Genomic DNA, 17954 nt, shown 5'->3' with positions numbered 1-17954 from the left:
TGCTGGGAGAGTGGGTCTTGTTTGTATTTCCCCAGATACTTGGGGATTGCCATTGACTCGGTATCGCTGTAAAACCGAAGTCGCCGAGTAATGATGCTGTGAAGTCGCCTGCCCGTCCTAGCCACGCCCGGGCGGTTCCAGGAGGTGACAGCCGCCCGGTTGCTACTGTGAAGGCTGCCGCCGCTTTAGAAGCTTCTCCTTGAGGGAAAGCGGGCGGAGGACTCCGGGCCATTCTTGTGAGTAACCTTCCCGTGCACGACCCGAACTTGCCCTTGCCAACTTCCCTTGAAAACGGAGGAGCCTTCCTGCTCCGCGCTCTTCCCTGTCCTCCGAGGCCACGCACGGACATTCAAGCCCAAGGCAGGGTACCGGAGGGCAGGGTCCTGCCGCGTCCCCGCCCCGCGGTGGGAAGTGGATTGTTTCCCAAGTGTGGGTGCGAAGTGAACGGCACCGTGCTCTGGTTTCCGGGTGCACCCTTCTCTGACGATAGGCAGCATTCTCATCCTCTTCGGGACGTTATCTATAGAGACCCCCAACCCTGAGAGAAGAGCGGCTTGAGTGTCTGGTGGTTAAACCTTAAGCCTCGGTCGCCATCTGTGATGTGAGCGAAACGAGAGGGTATTGGAAAGAGCTCTTTCTATGTTGAGTTGGACTTCTCTTGCGATTGATTTTGAACCAGATATCACACTTCTTTTCAAAGAAACGGTTGACTTTAGTTTCAGGCGCAAATAATGGGTACTGGCAGATGTCCTTTTTAGTGCCGGTATAAAGATAATCTTTCAAACACTTAAAAGATTTCTAGGTCATAATAGTGGTGAACTCAGTTACTTGTCCACAACCTTTTCCTTTAAATCTGCAGTTTCTGCGCCGGAAAAAACAACAACTAACCGTTCTCCAGCAATTCATCAAGCTAGAATGGAGCATAGGAATATTTCAGTACATTTTTTTCCCGACCTTCAAAATTGTTGTTGTAGAATTGGGTGCCTGAGCTACAAAGGTCTCCGAATAGCATGCTAGACATGACACTTCAGAACAAATTGTAAAGGACGTTGGTGGTGAGAAACGGCAGGGATAGAGATACTTTATCATTTCAGCATTCATCCAGCTTTCTGGTTTTAAAATTAAGTAATGTTCAACAAGTCGCAGACATTCAGCAAGCACAGATTTTATGATAAACATTGTTTTGTTATTTTACAGGTTTTTATTCATATGTTGGAAGGGTTAGGAAAGAACAAACATTTGAGTACTTTCAATCCACCAGGCACTGCAGTTATGAGCTCTACATACATTGGCTTAATTAATCACTATGATAAGTTTTTGGCACTAAATCTGAGACTCACAGACATTAAGTGGAGATTCAAACCTAGACTGCTGGTAGGAAAATAAATTGGTACAGCCACAATGGAAAACAGTATGGAAGTTCCTCAAAGAATAGAACTATCATATGACCCAGCAATCCCTATTCTGGGTATCTACCCAAAAAATTTGAAAACACTTATTTTTAAAGATATATGTACCCCTGTGTTCTTTAGGACATTACTTACAATGGCCTAGACATGGAAGCAACCCAAGTGTCCTTCAACGGATGATTGGATAAAGAAGATATGATACATACATGCACTAGAATACTACTAAGCCAAAAAAAGAGGAAATATTGCCATTTACAACATAATGGATGGAACTCTAGAGTATCCTGCTAAGTGAAAAAAGTCAGATGGAAGAAGTGATTTTATAGATCAGCAGCTGAAGCAGAGGATAAATTAACATCCCCAAGGCCATTCAGCTACCAAGTGATGGGACTGGGTGGCAAATCCAGGCAATCTCAGAATCTCTTAATATTTATTGAGAACTTACTGTGTACCAGCACCACAACTAGATTTTTTTTTTTATTGTAAATAGATCATTTATCTTTACAACTACCTTATGTAGAATAGAAGTTCAGCATTTAGTGCCTTGCCCAAAGTCACAAAATAATTAAATGGTAGAGCCAGGATTTGAATTCACATTTGCCTTTTTTCAAGTTCATGTGTTTTTTATACTTTCTCTTAATAATCAAATCTTTATTAAATACCTCTAGGGAGCTAGACTAGGTACTAAGTGCTAGTCTCTGTTCTTAAGAATATAGTCTGAAGAAGGAAAGAGACAATTGTGATAGTGTGGTGATAGGATAGCAGCATACAGAGGACATGATACAAAAGAACTGTGGGAACACAGAGAAAGGGCACTGAAATCTTCCTGGGGTAGGAAGGCTTAGGCCAGTCTTAGAAAAACAAATGGGAATTAGCCTAGACAAAGAAAAGGAGGAGGAGTTGTTATGGGCTGAATCTGTTCCTCCAAAATTTTTGTTAAATATTGAAGCCCTAATCCCAATGACCTCAGAATGTGACTATATTTAGAGATAGGGCCTTTAAAGAAGTAATTACAGTAGTCCCTCTCTATTCTCTATATCGTGGTTCACTTATCATGGCCTCACTGTGTCGCGTGATTTTTAAAAATATGATATTTAATTATTGCGGATTTTTCGCTACATCGCAGGATTTTCAGTACTATATACGTATGTTGTTAAAGTTATGTAGGTTTAAGAGTATAGAATATGTTTAAGAACGTAAGTAGTGTTTATAAAAGTGTGGAAAAGGTTAATAAGGGAGTGGGAAAGGTTAATAAGGGCCTGGAAATGGTTTATAAGTGTGTGGGAAGGGTTTATAAAGCCTTAAAATATATATAAATACTAAAATAAACGTAAGGTTTCTACTTTGCAGATTTTCACCTATCGCAGAGAGGTCTAGAATGCAATACCTGCGATAAGTGAGGGAATACTGTAAATTAAACTGAAGCTTTTAGACTGGGTCATAATCTCTTTTGACTGGTGTCCTTATAAGAGGAACTCTGGACACAGAAAGAGGCCCCAGGAATGTGTGCGCAGAGGAAGAGCCATGTCGAGGACACATATGCAAGCCATTTGCAAGCCTCAGGGGAAACCAAATCTGTCAACACTTTGATCTTCGATTTCTGGCCTCCAGAACTGTGAGAAAATAAATTTCTGTTGTATAAACTTCCCAGTCTGTGGTATTTTGTTATGGCAACCCTAGCAGATTAATACAGGGATGTTCTAGGCAAATTAAATGACATAAAGAAAGCCTTTTAGGTGTGGCCAGGTAATTAGGTTTTGTGGTAAGAAGTGTTGGGAGATAAAGCTGGAGACTAGGCTGGGGTCATATTAGGACAATTTTCTGTGAGATGCTAAGGAGTTTAATCTTTGTCTCAAGGGAATGGGATGGAGAGAGTTTACAGCAGTGGAAAAACATTAGATCTGCATTTTAGAAAGATTAGTCTGTGAACCTTGTGAAGGATAGATTAAAGGGAGTAAGACTGGAGGAGACCAATTTAGGTGTCTATTGCCACAAGAAACTTAACTAAACATACTCTCAGAATGTCAAATATCAAACTAAAACAGAACCATTGTCAAGATAAGGGCCCCGCTAACCTTAGGGGCATACATAAGATTTAGGAAGAATTTGTATATACCTGTTTCGTACCCAGAGACTAGCTTTGCTTTTGACATTTTGCTTTTCATAAATTAAGCTTTACTCAACACTCACAGTATACTCATTGTTTTTCCACTGTATTTAATAGACACCTTTATGGTGCTTACACTGTTCTAATTCAAGTCCTCTGACAACCTTATGAAGTATTTGCTATGACTATATCCATTTTATACATACTGAAGTTCAGAGAGGTCCATTAACTTGTCCATGGTCCCATAGCTAATAAATGGCAATGTTAACATCCAAACTCAAGCCGTCTGTCTTCAGAGTTTGTGCTTTTTTTAGCCATTGTACTGTGCTGTTGCCATATATTATTAAGATCTTCAACTACCTATGAAAGGAGGAGGGAGGAATACAAAAATAAATTGGGTATGTTTTCCATAGGGAGTATACAGTTTATCAGAAGCGATAAGGAACAATCATGAGTTTCGGTTTTTTTAAAGTGTATTAGAGAAAACTGGAGTATCGAGAGGCAGTGATTACTGGGGCTTCTGGGAAAGCTTGGTGGGAAAACTGGCATTTGAACTGGGGCATGAAGAATGGCTGACTTGGGACAGATAGAAGAGAAAGAGGACAGCAATAGCATGAAAAAGTTTTAGGATTGGAAATTTCCTGGTGTGTCTAGGAAACTAGTAAATACAATTATTTGTTTTGGCTGGAGTGTAAGCCAGTTTGGGGGCTAAGGAGATAGCATATGTCTGTTAAAGAGAACTCTTAGGGACTGAGGAACAAGGAAAAGTGTGAGGTTTTAAGCTAAATGACTGAAGTGTATACTAAATATAATGATCTTTTAGGAGAGGATAAAGTTCATCTAGTACCAACTCATCACTAACAAGGCCTGTCTTCACTGTGTCACAGATCACTTTCCATTCACCTTGTGATAAAATTTCTTTCTTTCTTTCTTTCTTTTGTCTCTGGTCTATCCATTCCTGAAATTTATCCTCTTTTCTGACTCTAGATTTATTTCTCAAATGTCGCTTTCCACTTAGAAATTTGTTCCCTGTTGGATTAAATTTAGATTTCTTAATCTGAGCTAGTCAAATTTAAAGCTCCAAGTACTTTCCCCATAATCATATGTATACTGATGCCAAACTGGCTCTGCTATTTGCTTTGGGGCTTCTTTTTTATTTGTCTTTACTTACCAGATACCCAGTTCTCACTATTCAAATCCTCATCCTTGAGGAACTCACTTAAATCTTACTATGTGAAGCCAGACCACTTTAGCTAGAAAAAAGCTTCATCCCCACCAACCCCCCACTGAGAACAGTCTGTCCTAATACTCACTAAATACTTAATAAATCAGGTAGTGTTGTCTTATTTTCTTACATTTCTTTAGATTATTAGATCTTAGATTGAATGTAAATCATAGAGATCATTAGAGCTCTCACCGTTAGTTCTTAGGTATCTTAGATTAATCTCCCTTAGGGCAGAGGCTATTATATACTATTTTTTAAAATCTCATTTCAGTATTTTTAGTTTAATTCGAAAGGTATTGAAAGCTGTCTGGTAAACAGCTGATTGACCAATTGTTAATTGAGGTCATTTTATTGAAAATATTTTATAACTGATTTGCTTCATATGTAATGTTCTGATTTTATTCCTAGCTTTACAATGGACTCATGTAACCTTGGGCATATCCTACTTGACTGCCCTGTATTATGGTTTATTCATGCATAGAAAATGAGCATACAAAGTCTACTCGTGGTGTAGAGGTGGAACTAATTCATGTTGTAAAGATCATTGAGATCTTTGAAGCTTATCTATACATCTCTGTCAGTGGTTGCCATACTTTGAGTTTTTTCTCTTCAGAAAGCTTTCTGACAAGTCACAAAGAAGGAAAGGATGGGTCAAATAAAATAGGGTTTAATTTAATAGTGTTATACCATGTTGTGTAACAGTGGAGTTGATAAATTCTTCATGTTAGTGGTGAAAGAATTCACCCACCAGTTCAGTTGATAGTTCAACAAGTATTTATTGAGTTGCTTGAGCACCTGCCATTCTATTGCCATTCTGATCAGCAAGGAGGAGGAAAGGGAAAAAAGAGCACCTTCCTCCTTCCTTCCCAAAAGTGAATTGTAATATATGTTGTAAAAGAAACAAATCAAATTCTGAGTTAGAAAATAAAGATGGCAGAGGAGGCTACTTTGGGTAAGGTAGACGGGTAAGTTCTCCCTTGTGATGACCTTTCAACTGAGACCTGAAGGGTAGAAAGTAGTTACCACATAAAGAGCAAGCGGGAAGAGTATTCCAGGTACAGTAAACAGTTATGAAGGCCCAGAGATAAGAGACTTGATAAGAAAGTGAAAAGAAATGCAAAAGATCTGTCTTTTTGGCTGAGTAAGAGCTAGGAGAGTGTTGCAAGATAAGGAACAAGTAGTCAGGGGCCAGACTGGGCCAGATCTTGTAGACTGTGATTTGAAGTATGGACTTTATTGTAAGTATTATGGGAACACTTGATTTTGATTTATTTTTAAAAGGAGTTTAGTTTCAAAACCATGATTCTTATTGCCTTATGGAGAATAAAGAGGAATAAGATTAACATGAAGTCCTGTTAGGAGTCTTAAGAGTGGATGATGGCTTGAATTAGGATTATAGAAGAAGGGTTGAAGAGAAGAGGGTAAGTTTGAGATATACATTGGTATTTGACTGCACAGAATTTGGTAATGGGTTGGATATAGTAAGTTGAGAGAAAGGAGGCATCTACTGATCAGTGGATCAATTTAGGGGATCATAATCAGCCTGTGAGAAATCTGTGTGGTGCTCAGGAAGAAGACTGATCTAAGAGACATACTGGAGTGATACGAAGTAGTTTAATCTGTGGTAATGGTTGATTTGCAGAGAGGTAAATGAAAAACAGCAACAATAAAGAATGTGGTTGCAATTGGAACTCGGAAACACTGACATTACGCATGAAGGGGAGGGAACTCGGCGATCCAATGAAAGGATTTGAGAAAGAGCATTCATTGTAAGAGAGCCACAGGAGGAAAGTTGAAGTAGGGAGTCGTCAACAATATTGAACCAGAGATGACATAAGAAAGTGACTAAGAAGGTGTTATTGGCTTGGCTAGCAGGGACTGTTGGTGACTGAAGGGAACGTGGTTTCAGGAAAATCCAGATTGCAGTGGAGCTGAGGTGTGAATGAGGGATGGGGAAAAGAGGAGGAGAGTAAATACCATTCAAATAAGCAGGGCTGAGAACAGAGGGCAGTAGTTAGAGGGGCAGCCTTATTGAGGAAGGGAGATTTTTGAGATTTTATTATATATTTTTAATGAAATGGAAGATTTTGAGCATGATAATAGGCCATGGAAGGGGGTGAAGCTAGTGGAGAATAAGGAATAATCAGTGGAGCAAAGTTTAGAAAAGGCAGGAATAGAAACTTTTAGGTATTATAACATATTTCATTATTTTTTAAGTAGGTAGACATAGACACATGGTAGAAAAATTGAAAGGTGTGTTATAAAAATTACGTTTCTCTCCCCCTTTTGTCTTCCAGCCACCCTTCTTCTAAGAGGATTGCTAATTTACTCTCCCATCAACAAGTGTGCAAGTGCATGATTGAGATTATGTTTGTATTTAATTCTCAGAGTTTGGAGAGAAGACTAGCTATAGATTTTGTGAATTCGTTGGTGGGAGGAATGAGAGTAAAAGAAATAGAGAACAGATAGGGTTTCAGAGATGAGGCTAATGGAGCAGTGTGGAATTATATCAGAAAAGGACATTTAAGAGGATAATGGAGGGCATGCCTGTGGTGTGAGGCCCACGTCGATGACCAAATTTGCAACAGCCCTATTCACGTGGTTTTGTGACCTTTTCGGGAGAACTTAACTACCTCTCTGTATTTAAAATGCATGTCAAATTAGAAAATGGACTTTAAAATTCATCACATATGTAAAGTACAGGTTTGGGGTCCAAGCACCGAAGCTCTGCTTTCTGTTTTATTGCTTTTAGTCATAGGCACTTGTGTGTGGTGCTTTGGGGTTATTCAGGCCAGTGGTATAAATCAAAACAAAGGGAAGTTTGTTGGTTAAGAAAGAACACTGTCTGTCCAAAGGAATAAAGGAAGAGGAGGAGACTGGGAGCCAACTAAAATGTCTCTGAGATTGTATAACTGTTTCTAAAGCACATAATTCAACACTTAAAATAATTTTTTACCATTATTCTCATCTTTTTAGCCCATATTAGGCTAACCACTTTTATTTTTAGTCACAAAATCAAAAGACTTTACTTATATAAGCAATTGTGAGTTTTTTTAAAGTAGATATTTGCTCATTTCTTATTTGATATGGGACTTAATTTAAATGCAATTTATAAACAGCTGCAAATGCTCTCAGTGGAAAACATGACAAAACTAAGCCATGTGCCAAAAATTCATTTGTAGCTTTCCTATGAAATTGACAACCAGTTCTTTTTAGTTATTACAAGAAAAGTGGTCCTGTGTTATTGCTATAAAAATTATGAACTATGCAAGCTCCTATACTGTTTTTCATAAAGCAAAAACAATATTTTCTTTCAAATGTTCACTCTTAGCTTAAGATTTTGTTCTTCAAGGCAATTCATTTATTTGATGTTGGACTGAAATGTATTAATAAGCAAGTTTGTTCATTAAATTACTTCTGTAATTCAGTGTATTGATATTTTAAATCACTAATCTTGCAGTTAGGCATGTATTGCTGGCCTACCATGTGTCAGTTGCTTTAAGTTTGGGGCATAAAAAAATAAGATACCTTCATTCAAGAAGCTCACGATGTAGTGAAGAAGAAAATGAGCACATAGTTTTTCTGGGAGCATTCAAGAGGCAAGTCTGTAAACACTGATTAAGGAACAAAATCACAATGAAAAATTTTAAGATTTCTTAAACAATTTTTTCTATGTTTGTAATCTCTATATTTCTCTATAACAGTTAACAGTTAGATTCTCACAGAAGAGAAGGACTTACACTTTCTTTGGAGACAGTGAATAAAGGACAAAGTGTATTCATAGCCAGCCTAAGGGAAAGATCACCAGGTGAGAAAAGCGCTTGGCAACAGTGCCAGAGGAGAAGCAAGCCAACTCAATCCCTCGTGCTGGAGGGATGAAAGAAACAGGTACTTGAGGAACCAGCCAAGGGTCAGAAAAACAGGTCCCTAAGGTTCAATCTCAAGCAGACACCTTCTAGACTCTCTGATAACCTGGTTATCTGGTTTCTCAGCTAACAGCAGATTAGAAAGGGGAGAGGCATGCTGGCAATAGCAAGTGTAATGGTTGATTGCCTCACAGTAGACAGAAAGCAAAATTAGAAGTGGACTTAAAACCTCAAACAAAAAAGCAATTTGAGACAATTTAGTGTAGGAAAAAGAGCTCTTTAAAAGCTTATGATCCTGGAAGACATTACTATAATCATTATATTATCATACAGTAATTGCTTAGTCATAGTGATGACCCTCAGCCATCAACTTCTGTCAGTCTTTTCTGTCTTAGGACTCTACCCACCCCTCCATAGCAGTTTGTTGGACTTTTCTCATTACCATATCTTAACTTTAGTAGGGAAACATCTTACTACCAATGTTTTTAAAATAAGCAAACCGGAGGGGCGGGGTGGTGGGGGATTGGGAAGGAGTTAAAGATTTTGTGGTTTTTGCAGTATTTTCAAAAACCTCTCTCTGGAGAATGTTTGCAACTTCGTTATAACTGATGGGCTTAATTGATTATGCACTATACGTACATACGTACATCCCTTACCACAGCCCTTGAGAGGCCTGTGTAGATGTTTGTAAACTGGGCTAAGAAAGCTTTCAATTTTCAAATGCTCTAACAATCCGAAGTTTCTCGTGTCGTTCTGTTTTTCTCTGTACTAGAATTGCAAGGATGTAAACTGACTACAGGCAGATTTATTCATGTAACAGATATTTATTGAATGTATGGCATTTGCAAGATATTATGATATAGGTGGACTTAATTTATTGCAACAAAATTTTGTTTTGATCTATATTCCACATATATCTAGCAGCTCAGAACAAATTACAGAATTATTCCCAATTTACAGTAATATATCTGTATTATCAGTATTTCCTCAATACTGTTGAATAGTCATTTAATGGCAAAATCAAACTCAGATTTGGAGTTATCTTATTAAAGAAATCTATATAATAGACAAAAACACAGATCATTCTGCTTCATTGTAAATACAGCCAACTTTGGGATCAGATGACTCATTTTTTCTAAAAGAAAACGTGAGTATAAACCATATAAGAACAAATTGGGGGCACCATGACTGGTGTGGCTCAGTTGGTTAGGTGTCATCCCACAAAGCGAAAGGCTGCTGGTTTAATTCTCGGTCATGGCGTATGCCTGGTTGGGGAGAGTACAAGAGGAGAGGCTGTTTCTCTCTCACACTGATGTCTCTCTCCCTGTTTTTCTCCCTCCCTTCCCTTCTCTCTAAAAATAAATAAATGAAGTATTTAAAAAAACAAATTGGGGACTTATTTGCTTTTTTTTTTTTTCTTTTTTCTTCAGTAATCAATGTGTGATTTTTACAAAACGAAGTGGGAAGATAAAGTTATTTTAGAATTATCTCTGAGGCTTTTTCAAACCACACACACTTCTAGCCCCCTACTTTCTGTCTTTCCTCGTAGTGCTCAGGGGTGAGAGGGTCCAGCTCTGGGAGAACACAATGTTGGGTTTGATTCTTGGCTCTTTCTAGCGTGGTTCTTATTAACCTCTCCGCTTCAGTTTTCTCTATAAAATCGTGACAGTAGTATCCGTGTCATGGGGTTGTTGTGCTTTATGCAAAAACAGGTTCATGGGAGAAGAATAAAGTCAGTGCCAGCACATAGTAAGTGCTCTAGCAGTGTTAGCTATTTTTAGGAAAGACTGAATTAGGAACAGAATTGAGAATCTGTTTATTATATATTTGCCATTTGAAACACAGAGCTCTTCTGTCCGTGTTATCAATTGTTTACCATTATAAGCCAATCTCAGAAAACTTCTGTAATGCTAACCATTTTATTGGCTATATTCTACAGTAAAGTCATGAACTTAACAATGAGGTTTTGGTTTTTGCTCTTGGGGTCAAAAGAGCTAGTTTCTGCCCAAAAGTTTCACAGGGCAGTGGTGCCTCTTCTTCAGTTGTTCAGGTCTATAAACAAGTTTTCTCTGTGTACTCAGTTGATACACTAAGCAAATTCACTGAAGAATAATACATAGGCCAGAGTGTCTGCTCTTAATATACAATAGAACTGTCAAGTGGATCACATGTCTTGGGTCCCATAGTATATTTTTCCCATATAGGAAAATGTGCACGAGAAATCAAGTTACCAGAAGTTATGTTCCCATGTGTGCATTTAGAGGTGGAGGACATTTGAAGCATAAGTGTTACTGAGCACAGCGGGGCCCGTTCATGTGGTTCCTTGCTGTAAGAACCAACAATTAGTGTTGAGAAAAACAGGTCTGTATTAATAATATTCCAACCTTGGGAGGGCTAGGAGCACTTCAGCTTGGAGCCCTATTCTCCCACGACACCCAGCACTTCCCTTGCTCCCCAAAAGGCTATAAACCAAAACTAAGCCCAATAGTTCCCCATTCCTTATCTGTCAGCTCTCTCCTTCGGGATCTGGGGTGTGCTGTCTTCAGCCTCCGTACAATAGTCCAGGAACGCATGTGCTGTATTACACTGGATCATGGTGAAGTCTAGGAAAGGCATAAGTGCTAAGAGAGTATCCTCTCCATGTGTCCAGAACTCCAAGAGTCCAGATAGATTCCGGGTCTGCAAGGGAGAGTCTTTGGTGGCTTCGGAGTCAGCTAGAGCAGACAGAATCAGACCAGCAGCATGCCTGCTTTCTTACTAGCCCAGGATGCATGGCCAAATCCTGACTACAAACTGCATAACTGCTTGCTCCTCACATGGCTGCTACAACCTCCTACTTCACGGCTGCTACAGCGTGCTACTACTTCATGGCTGCTACAACTTGCTGAGTCAGCAGTATGCATTCCAGAAACCACCTCTCTTAGAGGAGGGAATGAGGGCTGAGGTGGGAAGCTGTTGCAGTAGCCAGAGACAGTTAGGAAGGCTTGGGTAAGGCATAGCGATAGGCTTGGAAAAGAAATTGATAGTAACTGGTCACTACATGGAAAGCAGGAATTGACAGAAGAAAGATGACTAAGGTTTCTGGCTCTGCTGATCAGGTGAATTGATATTAGCTAATTAGTAAAGCAAGAAAAAAGAATAGATTTCGTGAGTTCAGTTTAGAATGTGGTAAACTTATGATATTAATTAAAGTTGATATTGAGAGTTCCAATTTAAAGTCAAGAAATGCCAATTTGAGCTGAAGGTAGAGATTTGGGGAGTAATTATCATATAAGTAGGAATTCAGGTCTTTGAAATAGATGAGATTTCTGAGAAAGGACAAGGCCTTTGATAAAATCCTGAAGAACTGGGGATACAGTATTAGCTATTAAAGGCAGATGGAGGAATAGAGTTCATTGGCTACCTAGTTATCATACCCATCAAGCTCATTTGAGAATCTTAATTACCTCCTAAATTGCAGACAGCCAACATCCATATCTCAAAAATTTTATGTTCTTATTTGGTTCCTGAATTTCATTGGCAAACCAGAATCATTCATTACATGTCAATTCTCCCTCAAAAGGTAACCTTATCCTGAAGTTGTGCAATTGGTTGTGACAACTGGTTTGGAAAGTAATGAGTCTTATGTCTCAACCAGAATATATTGAACACATTTTTCCCCCTAGTATTATTACATTACTAAAATGGTTATATATCTTAGATATACAGAATTCTAGAGTAATTTTAGAATTATGTGTGTTTATAAATATGTTTCTATAATAAATATTCACTCACTCCCATTTTAGAGTTACACCCTGTTCCTGGTCATTTGAGATTGCATGTCCTGGTGCCACTGATTACTTTGTTGATCTGAGGAGCTATATTACTTACAGTTTTCTTTTGGCACCTTTTGGAAACTTCTACTTCTGAAGACTTTAAGTATTATAAGTTTAAAATAACTGAAATATTTAGGATCATTGTAAGCCAGCAAAAGCATGTTTACACTTGATTGTTAGAGGGGGCAAAAAGAAATGAAAATACAGCTTATCTACCTATTCCTGAAATATTTCTTCTTAAAATTTGTATTTACTGCTATGTGAAAGTGCTGCTTCAAGGGGTCTTCTTGGTTATTTGATTTGGAGAAAAATCCTGAAGAGCAGATTTACACAGTAATCTTAAATCTGCCAGCATAATTGTATCTGTTTGGTTTACTTATTTATTTTTTTTCCATTGCCATTTAGACCCTTTGTACCCCCACCTAGTTTATTTCTTAATCTGCGAAGTGTTTGTAACTTTTCAGGTGATGGTGTCTCTTGATTTAACTTACTACCTAAATTTTGGGAGTCAGCATTGAAAAAAATGCTTTCTAATTTGTTAGGGAAGAATTTTTTGGTTCTGGAAGTATAGTACAATCTTTAGTACCTACAGAATCTATTGTATAAAATGCCTCTGTTCAAGACACCCTCTTCCCCATTTTTGGTTAAGAGAACAGGAAATCCACAGACTCTGTAATGCCATTTACTCAGCATTACTAATTTTTGAAGACATATAATTGTTATTTCCCCCTTTTTAACTAGTACTTCAGTCAAAAGGACATAATATTCTATGTTTTAAAAATATTTTAAAATACAATAGCTATGATGATTTTATTAATATCCCAGAATATAAATTCTTGGCAGCGGCTGTTCTTGTGAGCAAATATTTTAATATGTCAGCAACCCAAATGTTAGCTAAGTATCCATACTTTAAGTACTAAAAAGTTGTCTTAAATCTTCAGTTCCATGTTATAGGGAAGCCAAACCCTCCTTAAGATTTCTGCAAATTCCAGGTGTTCTTGTGGCCTCTGAGTTACTACCATCTGGATGGGACTTCTTTTCCTTCTCTTCTCTCTCCCTCTCCAGAGAAAGAGAGAACAAGTATTTCCCTAGTCTGATGCAGAGGATTTTAGCTTTCTCTTTGATGCTACAGTGCCTCACCTTCCACCATAAGTGGATTTTCCATGTGTTTTCCCAAACAAAATGCATTTCTTTCCTCAAAGGATCTCTGCTGTCCTATATTAAGCTGATGAAATGTGCACCTTATTTGGTATAACTTGATATTGATAACCCTTCACGTAACAATTATTTTCTCCATTATTCAAAATTTCATATGTATATTTAAATAGTTCATATTAAACTTAGTCTCTATTCTTTAGAAGTTATAAGAAAACCCTGTCCTAAAGATCTTTTCCAATGTTAGAATTGAATATACTTTATACCTCTTTGTAGCTCTTTTGCCAGATGGTACAGAGAAGATAGTGCTCTCTTAAAAGGATACAGAATTTCAGATAGAGTTTAAGTATCAGCTTGCTCTTGCTCTAGAGAAGTAAATCAAGACTATTTTGTGAATGTGAGGCTAAAGTCTACTACCCTCCTGAAAGTTTGCATTTAGTATTTTTGAGCTATTTTCTATTGTATTTTCTTTGACTAAACTATTATATGACATCACTAAGTTATTTTGACTGCCAAATAATATGCTTTGTTTTTCATATTGTAATCCAGTCACGATCTTTTACAGAAACAAATTTAAAACACAAAAGTTGGAATTCCTGCTTAAAAGTAGTTTTGAAAAGATGTTGATATTCCTTATTTGGCTCTTTGTGGTATTTTCTATAAGAGCTTGGTGCCATGGTAGTCTTTTATTCTGTGAGGCAAAAATATCATGATTTAGGGTGTAGACCAGAGGTCAGGAAACTATGCTTGTGGGCCACATCTAGCCAGTTCTGTTAACTTAAGTATGTGTTTTACATTTTTAAAGGGTTGGGGGGGAAAGAAAGGCAACAGAAACCGTATATGACTGCGAAGTCTAAAATATTTGCTGCCCGGCTTTTTACAAAAAAGTTTACTGACCCTTGTTACTGATTCTTGAGTTTTAAAGTGAATAAATAACTTGTTCATTTTTAGAAATTCCCTAATGGAAACTGTCAGTGATTATGTAATTGTATATTCTGAATATTATGTAATTCAGAAATAAATTACTTTAAAATGATGGCATATATTGATAATAAGTTGACACGGAAAGATAAGTGAATAGGCTGCTAAACAACATGTTACTATTCTCCTTCCCAGTGAAAGTTGGTAAAAGATTACAACTAGCTTTCATTTGTGCTTCATATTTATCTGCCATATTATACTGCCTGAATTTTTTTGAATGAATATATTACTTTATTTATAATGAGAATCAGAGGTGCACACATTCATATGTTTGTGTTGTGTTTGTGTGTTTTAAAGAGAGAGAGAGAGAGAGAGAGAGAGAGAGAGAGAGAAAGAGAGAGAGACTGCATGGAAATTTCCAGTGTAGCTTGTGGCTGATTTTCATCAGATGAGAATCAGGTTTGTTTATTTAAGGAATGTAGTTTATTATGCACCACTTTTAAACTGTTGTCATCTTCGAACTTAAACATTTTTCCTTCAAAGCTTTTATTAGATAACCGAACACCAGAAAATGTCACATTGAGGCTTCATCTCACTTGTTTTTTGTTTTGTTTTATTTTGCTTTTTATCATTTCCTTAGTTGAAATCTAATTATACTGCTTTAGAGCAGCAAGGTGGTAATATAAGAGCAACATGGTCTTTTAAGAAATTGTCAGAAACTGTGTCCACGTAGTTTGCATTGCCGAGATTGCTAGTTCTTCATAGATTGTCTCCAGCAAATGCTTCTCTGTCCAGGCTGCTGGGCAGACTTTAAGGATTGAAGAGATGCAATAATTATATGGTAAGTAGCCCGCTAAAAGAACAGTAGAATTTTCCTAGGTTTTTAAAAATTTCTCTTTTATTCCCATACCTTGCTCCAAATTCCTCCTCACTTTCTTCCCCCTAAGAAAAACATTTTCATACGTCTTTAAATATTATGCAGACAAATTGAATTTATATAATGACATTGTGGTATCTCTCTCATTTTGCTTCTTGCATTATTTGCTTAGGACTGTATTTGTAGTGCTATGTTGCTCTGTGGTGTGTTTCCACCACATTTTGCCTATCAACTTTCTAGGGAGTAAGCCCTCACCCATCACAGACAAAAACCCAGGAGATAACCTCAGAAATGTCTCTTGGTGGGCTGATCTGAGAATTTCTTTGGGGTACACATACCCAGGAGTACAGTTGCTGGGTCTTAGGGTACACATGTGCTTAATTTGACTACCTAGTTTCTGATGGTTTCTTTGAATGGCTGCACTGGTCTGCATTCTCACCAGGGGCTTTTTATTTGTGGAAATTGTTATGAGTTTCTCTAATACCAGTATAGTTAGTGACAGGAAAGGGTTACCTCAGGTAAGAATAATTGTTAGAACTCCTGAATTATTGCTAGGAGGCAGCTCCAGATGAGATATATAGCCATGTTTTTTATAAGAGCATGTGCTATTTGAGAGCCAGAGCTATTTATTAACAGTGTGGAAAGGTAGGAACTGATATTATAATTTATGAACTTTCTGGATAGGGACAAAGTATGCTCTAGAGCAAGGGACTCAGCTCTGCTAATCACCAACAAATGGTCGTTTTCAACTCAGCCATTATTGCTATTGATGCTGTTTGTTTTGTATGTGTATAATTCTGCAGTATTTTATAAATATTACAAACATTTTTTTTCTAAAAACAGGACTATGATAAATTGATTTCTATAAAAGTAGAAATAGTGTAAAAAGTGAAAGTGAGAAAATTACACATATTCAATAAATGATTGGACAATAAGAAGATTATGAAGAACAAAAGTATGCATATATTTGTGCAACTGACAGTCGGCCAAAGATGAAGAAATGTGAATGTCTGAAATGATTTTGGCAGAGGATTACTGTTAAAGGGGGATATCTGTTTAGTCAAAGGTTAACATTAAACTTATGCGTTCAGGAACTTAAAGACTAAGCATCATGAATGGAAGTACAGCTGTGGAAATTTATCAAAAACCACAGATGACACCATGGGTTCAAGGCCTTTTCTAATCTGCAGATGTGGATTCCTTAGCTACCAGAGGTTTCCTCCCTTCTGTTGGTAGAGATTGTGGCAGGGAGGGGTTACCTACCTCAGCAAAAGTTCATTTTAAACGTAACAGGGCAATTTTTTTTTTTTTTTAATATCTAAAATATCAGGAGGAAATGCAGACCCTATAAGCCTAAATCTCACTCATGGTTTGGGCTTTTAAACTAGTGAATCTAACTGCCTTTTGGAATCCAACCTGTTTGTAAGTAGAATTGCATCCATATATTTTTATTCTGAAAACCTACTGATCTTTAAATTGAATGGCACTAAATAAAGAGAGACAAAATATTTGCTGGGCACAGATCCTGTTTCCTCGGGATGAACTTGACCATTGCTGGTAGAATAGTTGTGCTGAATGTAGCCAATGTAATATACTGTGGCACATTAGTGCAGCTGGACCTGGTGCTGGGGGTGGGCTCTGCCTTTGTCAGGTCTGCTGCTCACTGTCCAGGTTGGATTTTGTTGGTGGTTCCTCCCCACTTTTTTTTTCTTTTTACCACTTAACACTGAAGCCATCATATAGTCTTCCGTGGTTCAGTGTCTGGTTTTAAAATTATTGTGGTTTTTAAATTAATTAATTTTGTATATCTTTGATGTAGCCAGATACATTAAAATTAGTGAATCTCTGTAAAAATATATTATTTAATGTAGGGACAATGCACGTGTATTTTTAAAATTACACACTTTATTTTTTGTCTGGATTAGGGCTGTCACTGACTAAAAAAGCTGCTGCTGGAGTTGGTGATTGGCACTGTTCCTACTTCTGCATGCTGATCAGCAGCCAACATGTATTTTTAATTAATCCCCAAAATATTATTTGTACAATAAAATTTAAAAATATATTTCTAATTTAAATGTTTCATTAAATTATTATATTTACCATAATACTGTCTCTTCACCCCTGTCAAGGTTAAATTTCCCTGAGTTATTTTATCCTTTCTATAAGGCTGTTTTGACCAGAGTATCCTGTGCTAAGGAAGATGCAAGATTTTTTTAAGGCACAGGGCCTATATTTAGGCACTCACTGTTGACCATTGGTTTCCATGGCTAGGCTAAACTAAGTTATTAACCGTGTTGTTTTCTGCCAGCAACATTTATACCAATGTCATGTTTTTTGGTTGTTCTTTTTAAAGTCTTCTTCTTATTAAAATAGGTCACTTGGCTACTTTAATTCATTTTCTCCTAAATGTGCATGAATTACAGAGGCTGGCTTCTTATTAATAATGCATGCTTGATTGATTGTTTTATAAAAAAGCAGCAAAGTTGTTCTTAAAAAGAGAGAATCGAGATCCAGCACAGAAAGTAGATGGTACTCAAGGAAGTACTTAGAATATGTGTGTACAAACTAGGAAAGACACT

At 37.4% G+C, this 17954-nt stretch overlaps 1 protein-coding gene across 1 annotated transcript in view; it reads left to right on the top strand.

Annotated features, from left to right (window-relative positions):
* The first annotated feature begins 11 nt into the window (after positions 1-11).
* TRAK2 (trafficking kinesin protein 2) overlaps positions 12-17954 on the top strand; it is a 60784-nt gene continuing 42841 nt past the window's right edge. The window contains exon 1 of the mRNA XM_090282626.1: positions 12-236. The gene's annotated coding sequence lies outside the window, so the exon portion shown is untranslated. The remainder of the gene's footprint in view (positions 237-17954) is intronic.

Source organism: Furipterus horrens, unplaced genomic scaffold (genome assembly GCF_987537825.1).
Source record: "Furipterus horrens unplaced genomic scaffold, mFurHor1.1.pri manual_scaffold_1, whole genome shotgun sequence".
NCBI lineage: Eukaryota > Metazoa > Chordata > Mammalia > Chiroptera > Furipteridae > Furipterus > Furipterus horrens.
Note: the sequence above shows the minus strand (reverse complement) of the source record. Positions and strands in the feature narration are given on the sequence as shown.